Source organism: Nymphaea colorata, chromosome 1 (assembly GCF_008831285.2).
Source record: "Nymphaea colorata isolate Beijing-Zhang1983 chromosome 1, ASM883128v2, whole genome shotgun sequence".
NCBI lineage: Eukaryota > Viridiplantae > Streptophyta > Magnoliopsida > Nymphaeales > Nymphaeaceae > Nymphaea > Nymphaea colorata.
In genome coordinates this window covers 25,127,712-25,134,803 of record NC_045138.2, presented here as the reverse complement: position 1 = coordinate 25,134,803, position 7,092 = coordinate 25,127,712, and positions in this window count along the sequence as shown.

Sequence of the window (7,092 nt, the reverse complement as noted above, 5' to 3'; positions counted from 1 at the left end):
ACACATTAGTGTTTCATGTTGTACTTATTCTCATTTGAATTAGCATAATTACCCAAAGGTAATGTGTTATGTTCAAGAGAATAAGTAGAGTAAAATAGGAAAATAGATCCTTACATAGTTCTGTCATTTTACACCCAAAGGTGTTGTGCTTAACTATAGTTTGGATTTACATTTCCTAGTTTTACTAGATAAAGTTAAGACGGAATACATGTGCGTATTAGGTATATTACCAAAGTAGTATCCTAATGACCCCGGGTATTTGTCTTGGAAATAGTAGACATAAATAGCCTTTTATTTGGTTTACTGTTCCATATGGTTTGTCTCATATAATGCATGTCAACTTATGAATTTCTTTTGTCGTCTGCAGTGCCTGGATCTATTTATTTTAATGGCTCAAATTCTATCCCTTTACTTGATGATTCGAATTATGCTGAATGGAAAGAAAATGTTGTGTTTACATTGGGGTATATGGATCTAGATATGGCTTTGAGGCGACCTGAGCCACCACCTCTTACACTAGAAAGTACACATAATGAAATAGTGTATTTAGACAAGTGGGAGCGTTTTAACCGACTAAGCTTGTTGCTTTTGCAATCAAGGGTCGCTAAGAACATACGTGGTGCTATCCCACCTTGTAGATCGGTGAGAGAGTTCTTGGATGCAGTTGAAGCTCAGTTTGTTAGTTCTCATAAAGTCAGAGCCAGTACCCTAATGTCAAAGTTAATATTTATGAAATATCAAGGAGGGGGTAACATTCGCCAGCATATGTTAGAGATGAGGAACATTGCTTCTCAATTGAATGACATGAAGTTGACTATTTCTGAATCATTCTTGGTATTCTTTACTTTGACCTCTTTACCAGCTGAATATACTCCTTTTAAGATCAATTACAACACAATACTGAATGAACATTCAATGAATTGATGTCCAAGTGTGTTGAAGAGGAGGAAAGAATGAAGGGTGAGAAGTTGCAAAGTGCACATATGGTTTCTTACTCTGGGGCTGGTAAAGTTGGCATAAAGAAAAGTTGAATGAAAAAGAGTGCCAAGAAGAAGTCAACAGGACAAACTGCTTCTCAAACTGCGCAGACTAACTTAGCCCCTATAAAGTGTTTCTTTTGCAAGAAAAAGAGGCATAAGAAGTCAGACTGCATCAAGTACAAGAATTGGTTAGAGAAAAAGGTAACATGTCATTTGTTTCACTTGAAACTATTAATAGCTGGTGGATTGACTCTGGTGCTACTGTGCATATTGCTAATAATTTACAGGACTTTCTGAGCAAAAGGGAACCAACACTACATGAGAGGTGCATTTTCTCAGGAAACAAAATGCGCTCACATGTCAAGGCTGTAGGAGAATGCCAGATTAGGCTTGATACTGGCTTTGTTTTAGATCTTCATGATGTTTTCTTTGTTCCATCATATAGTAGAAACTTAATTTTTGTATCAAGACTGGACAAATTTGATTTCTGTTTAAAGTTTGAAAACTCAAAGATGTTGATTTATAAAGATCTTGTTGAAATTGGTTCTGCTATTTTGTGTAATGGTTTATACAAGTTGAATGTGAAGATCCAATCTCCTGAATCGTTGGTTTCTAGTCATAATATAATTGGCAATAAGCGTAGTACCATAAAGGATGATTCATACATGCTATGGCACCGCCGTTTGGGTCATATCTCTGAAAAGAGAATAAGGAGACTCCTAAATGAAGGGATCTTATGATCTCTTGATTTTACAGATAACGACATATGTGTAGATTGCATAAAGGCAAAGCAAACTAACATATATAAAGAAGGTGCCGAGCGATGTACTGAAAAGTTAGGAATTGTTCACACAGATGTTTGTGGACCTTTCCCTCCTTGTTACACAGGCGAAAAGTATTTTGTCACCTTTATAAATGATTATTCTCGGTATTTGTATCTCTACTTAATCTTTGAAAAATCCGATGTGTGTCAAGTTTTCAAAGACTATAAGAAAGAAGTAGAGAAACAAACCGGTGAGGTTATCAAGATAGTCAGATCTGATAGAGGTGGTGAATACTATGGTAGGTTCACTGAGATGGGACAAAGGGAGGGACCATTAGCGTGATTTCTTAAGGAAGAAGGCATTGTGCCTCAATACACTATGCCAGGCAGCGCCTACCAAAATGGTGTTGCTGAAAGAAGAAATCGTACGCTTAAAGAAATGGTTCGAGCTATGTTAAATTACTCTACTCTCCCTCTAACTTTGTGGGGTGAAGCTCTCAGAACAGCAGTGCATATCTAGAATAGGGTTCCTACTAAGGTTATTCTCACAACTCCTTACGAGTTATGGACAGGTAGGAAACCCTCCCTTTCTTATATGCACATATGGGGATGTCCTGCTGAAGCTAAATTGTATAACCCCTACGTAAAAGCCTTTGATCCTAGAACAACCAGTGGTTTCTTTATTGGTTATCCAGAAAAATCGAAAGGCTATAGGTTTTATTGTCCATCTCATACACCACATATTGTGGAAACAGATAAGGCTAAGTTCCTGGAAGATGGCTCATTTGGGTTAGATGCATTACAAAACCTCAATTTTGAGGAAATACAGGATACTGAAAGTAGACCTGATAAAGAAAATATAAATGTGTATGATTATGTTGTCTCCCAGTATGACATGAATGCAAATCATACAGGCAATGCATCAGATCCAGATGAATTAAGTATAGATCATACTGATGAACACGAACAGGATGTAGACATATAAATCATAGAAATTGAAAATGATCAATTACCTGTTCGTAGATCTACAAGGGCCAGGAGATCTGCCATATCAGCAGACTATGTGGTATACATACAAGAGCTTAGTGATTTCATAAATGTTGATGATGATCATTTCACATTCATTGAAGCCGTTGAAAACAAACAATATAGGCACTGGATTAATGCAATGAAAGAAGAGCTTGACTCTATGGCTAAAAACTAGACATGGAGCCTTGTGTCGTTGCCTGAAAGAGTAAAGCCCGTAGGGTGTAAATGGGTCTATCAGACCAAGAGAGACTCTAAAGGCAACATAGAGAGATACAAGGCAAGATTGGTTGCTAAAGAATTCACACAAATGGAGAGCATTGACTATAATGAAACATATTCACCTGTCTCTGCTAAAGAGTCAATGATGATTGTTCTTGTACTTGTAGCTCATTTTGACTTACAGCTACATGAGATGGATGTGAAAACGGCTTTCTTAAATGGTGATTTGGATGAAGAGGTATATATGGATCAACCTCAAGGGTTTTCTGAGAGTGGTAAAGATCATTTGGTTTGCAAGCTTAATAAAGCGATTTATGGACTTAAACAGGCCTCACGTCAATGGTACATTAAGTTTTCTGAAATCATTACGACTTTTGGGTTTATAGAAAACATCATTGATCGATGTGTGTATCTTAAGACATGTGTGAGTAAGTTCATAATTTTGTCTTTATATGTGGATGACATTTTGCTTGCTTCAAATGATCTTCAATTGCTAACAGAAACCAAACATTTTCTCGCATCTCATTTTGAGATGAAGGACATGGGTGAGGCTTCATTTGTTCTTGGCACTGAGATTCGTCGAGACAGATCTAAATGTGTTTTAAGTCTCTCTCAATCAGCATACATCAATAAAGTTCTTAAAAGATATGGGATGGAGAATTGTTCTCCTATTTCGGCACCCATAGCTAAAGGGGATAAATTGAGCCTAAATGATTGTCCAAAGGACGAATTTTAAAAGGCACAAATGATCAACATTCCATATGCATCTGCGGTTGGCAGCTTGCAGTATGCGCAGATTTGTACTAGGCCTGACATTTCCTTTGCTGTTGGCATGCTTGGTAGATTTCAATCTAATTCAGGCATGGCACATTGGAAGGCCGTAAAGAGAGTCATGTGGTACTTGCAAGGGACAAAAGATTACATGTTGACATATCGCAAGGTGGACCATTTAGAAGTGATTGACTATTCTGATGCCGATCTTGGAGGATGTACCGATAGTAGAAAGTCTACTACTGGTTTTGTTTTCCTTCTATCGGGAGGTGCCATCTCATGGGAGAGCAAAAAGCAGACTGTGACTGCTGCTCACACCATGGAAGCAGAATTCATTGCATTATATGAGACTACATCACAGGCAATTTGGATAAAGAACTTCATTTCACAGCTCAAGATAGTGGAATCCATTGATAGACCACTTAAGGTTCACTGTGATAATGAAGCTGCAGTGTCTTTTTCCAACAACAACAAAAGTACTACTTCTTGTAAGCATATGGAACTTAAGTATTTTGTTGTTAAGGAAAAGACAGAGAATCAACTAGTGTGTATTCAACACATTGGGACTACAAATATGGTTGCAGATCCTCTTACTAAAGCGCTAGCATCTGGTATGTTCTTTGAACATGTTAAGAGGATGGGTTTGTGTAGTTTAATGTAAACACACTATTATACAAACATTTATAAATGTGATCACATACAGTTTGTTGATTCTCATTAAGTTTGTTGTCTATTTATTTTGTATTCTCATTTGTTTGTTGAGAAGTTTTGTAAGACAACAAGGTGGGACCTTGGAATGGATTTTAAGGCTAATCCTTTCATTTTGTTTACCCTTCATATCGACTTGGACTAGTGGAAGATTGTTGGGATTTCTCCATTTGGATAGTCCTGCGTCGATACGGGTCCATATCCGTATCGAACCCTTAAGTATAAATACATGTGTTTTGTGATGGTGTGAGACACATCAAGTTTTTACCGTCTGGGTAATCGGTCTCCTTAGCCATACGTGAATTGTCTGTCCCCATCACTGGGCTGCTATGGCTGAGGAGAGAAACCCATTGCCGCCGCCGCCACCGCCGCTACCTCCGCAAGAGAACGACTCTATGGGGACTGTAGCCGTTCTTCCCACAACTGCCGACATTCTGTCGGCGGTCGCCTCTACAGGTTCTTCTTCCGCCCTATATGAAACCACATGAATCATGAATGTTTATTTTTCGATTTCTGCATTTTCGTTTGTGCGCTATCTAGATTTCTAGCAAAGCTCCAACATGAACTTCTTTGACAGTGATAGATCAAGAGAGTAAAAAATGAAAAGTAGCTACTGAGATTGATGTTGATGTGGTTGAACTTCTGAGAACAGGGGATGATAAGGATAAGGATACGAGTCAGTCTTCCGTAAATATCTTGGACGATAACCACAAGCAGCGAGAGATTTTAGGATTACATAGAAATTCAAATTTTTGAACGGTTGCAAATCTGTTTCAAATATGTAACTATATATTCTTGTTATCTTCATTATCTGTCACATTTACTGTTGTAACCGTTGCATCTGATATTCTATTTCATAGAAAGATCCACACGCACAGAGTGTGTAAGCATCATTCCCAAACTTGTCTCTGGTATCCATACTAAAAGGGGACGTACAGAGCTTGACAAATTTCTCTGTAAGCTCCATTAATCCAGTTATAGTAGTACCCCTGTCATCGTACGATAGGCGTAACAAGTGTAAGACAGATAGAAACATGCTATCCTTCTTGCATGGATAAAAGGGCCTTCAGTTAACAAACCTTCATGAACTGTCAATTGATACAACTCTTGTTCAGTTAAATCCTGCTCAACATCATTACGACCTTACTTTAACACTTCATTGGGCAGCGAAATCACCGTTTTTTCACAAATAAAAGGTTTCACTTGAAGTGAAAAGGTGAAACTGGAAGAATAAGGTGTTCTCAAAAGAAGAACAGCATCGTAACGATTCTTCTCTCTGTGCCTGGCTGTGAGATCTTACTCAATTTCTGACTTCATCTGATTATTTTTCCAAAAAAAAAGTGGAGACAAGATAGCAGGTGAAAATGCCATGCACTAAAGTATGTTTCGAAATGATTATTTGGACAACATAATAACCTAATGGTAATGGGCCCATAAAATCTATGGTAAGCTATATATTTGCCGACTAGGTGTTCAAAATCGAACAAAGATGAATTATTACCACCCACAGGATGGCTATCTGGAATCGCATTTCAGCAACTATCAATATTGGGACCAGCTTAAGTTCCAGCTTTTTTTTTTGTTTTAATGCAACCCACAAAGAAAAATTTGTCTGAAAAGCATATAAAACAGAGCAATTTAGCCTTTTAGGTGAACTGCAAATGTTTTCTCAATTTTTTATACACGTGATCCTTTTGCAGTTATTGACTCATAAAGATTTTGTTATTTCACCTGCACACTCTCTATCCAATAGGCTAATGATCACACTATAGTCCATTTAGTGCAATGGATTAGAAAGTATCCTCTGTAACCCTGCTTTCCGAGGCATGGAAGGTAAATTCGCTTATTTCTAACTGTACCTTTTAGCATTGACTACAAATCCGAAAAAATAGTACCTTTTTCTTTATGGCTTTTTTGTTTGGGCATAAGCATAATCGAAGAAGTTAATTTGCTAAATTTGTCTGTGATTTCTCGTGTTGTTTATACATCTCACCATATTGCTTCAAACAAATTGCTCCATATGTATTAATTCTTCACGGTCGACTTGGTTGAGAACAACATTCAGCCTACAAAATTTCCAATGTGTTTTTATAAATGTAGAGAATAAATCCAAATTGGACTAAATACAAATTCCAAATGATATTCTACTGTTTGTAACCAGTAGCACATCGCTATGCAATTTAACAGTTCGCCACCAGGCCACACACACTCAGATACGATTACCAAAGCGGATCTTTTCGGATCAGATTCAGCCTGAGTGCCATTGACACATTGTGGACCTTAGTGAACCAGGTCAGGCTCAACCGAGGTGTGTTCTTTTGGTGCAAACTGTGGAAGTTGGCTTGGTGTGGTTCAGGAAAGAGCTGGCTTCGTGTTGCTGCCAGTAGCAACCCAAAACGAGCACATTTCATGTTGTTCTGAACACCGAGAAGGTGACAAGCAACAAAAAACTAAGTCGGTTAGTTACTTGATTCAACCCCATGATTCGAAACTTGATTGAAATGATTCAGAAATTTCCTTACGATCGACCTGTATATATATATATATATATATATACATGAACAACCTCAAAGGATCACCTGCTAAAGGCACACCCATGAATGTTTCATTCATCCCAATAGA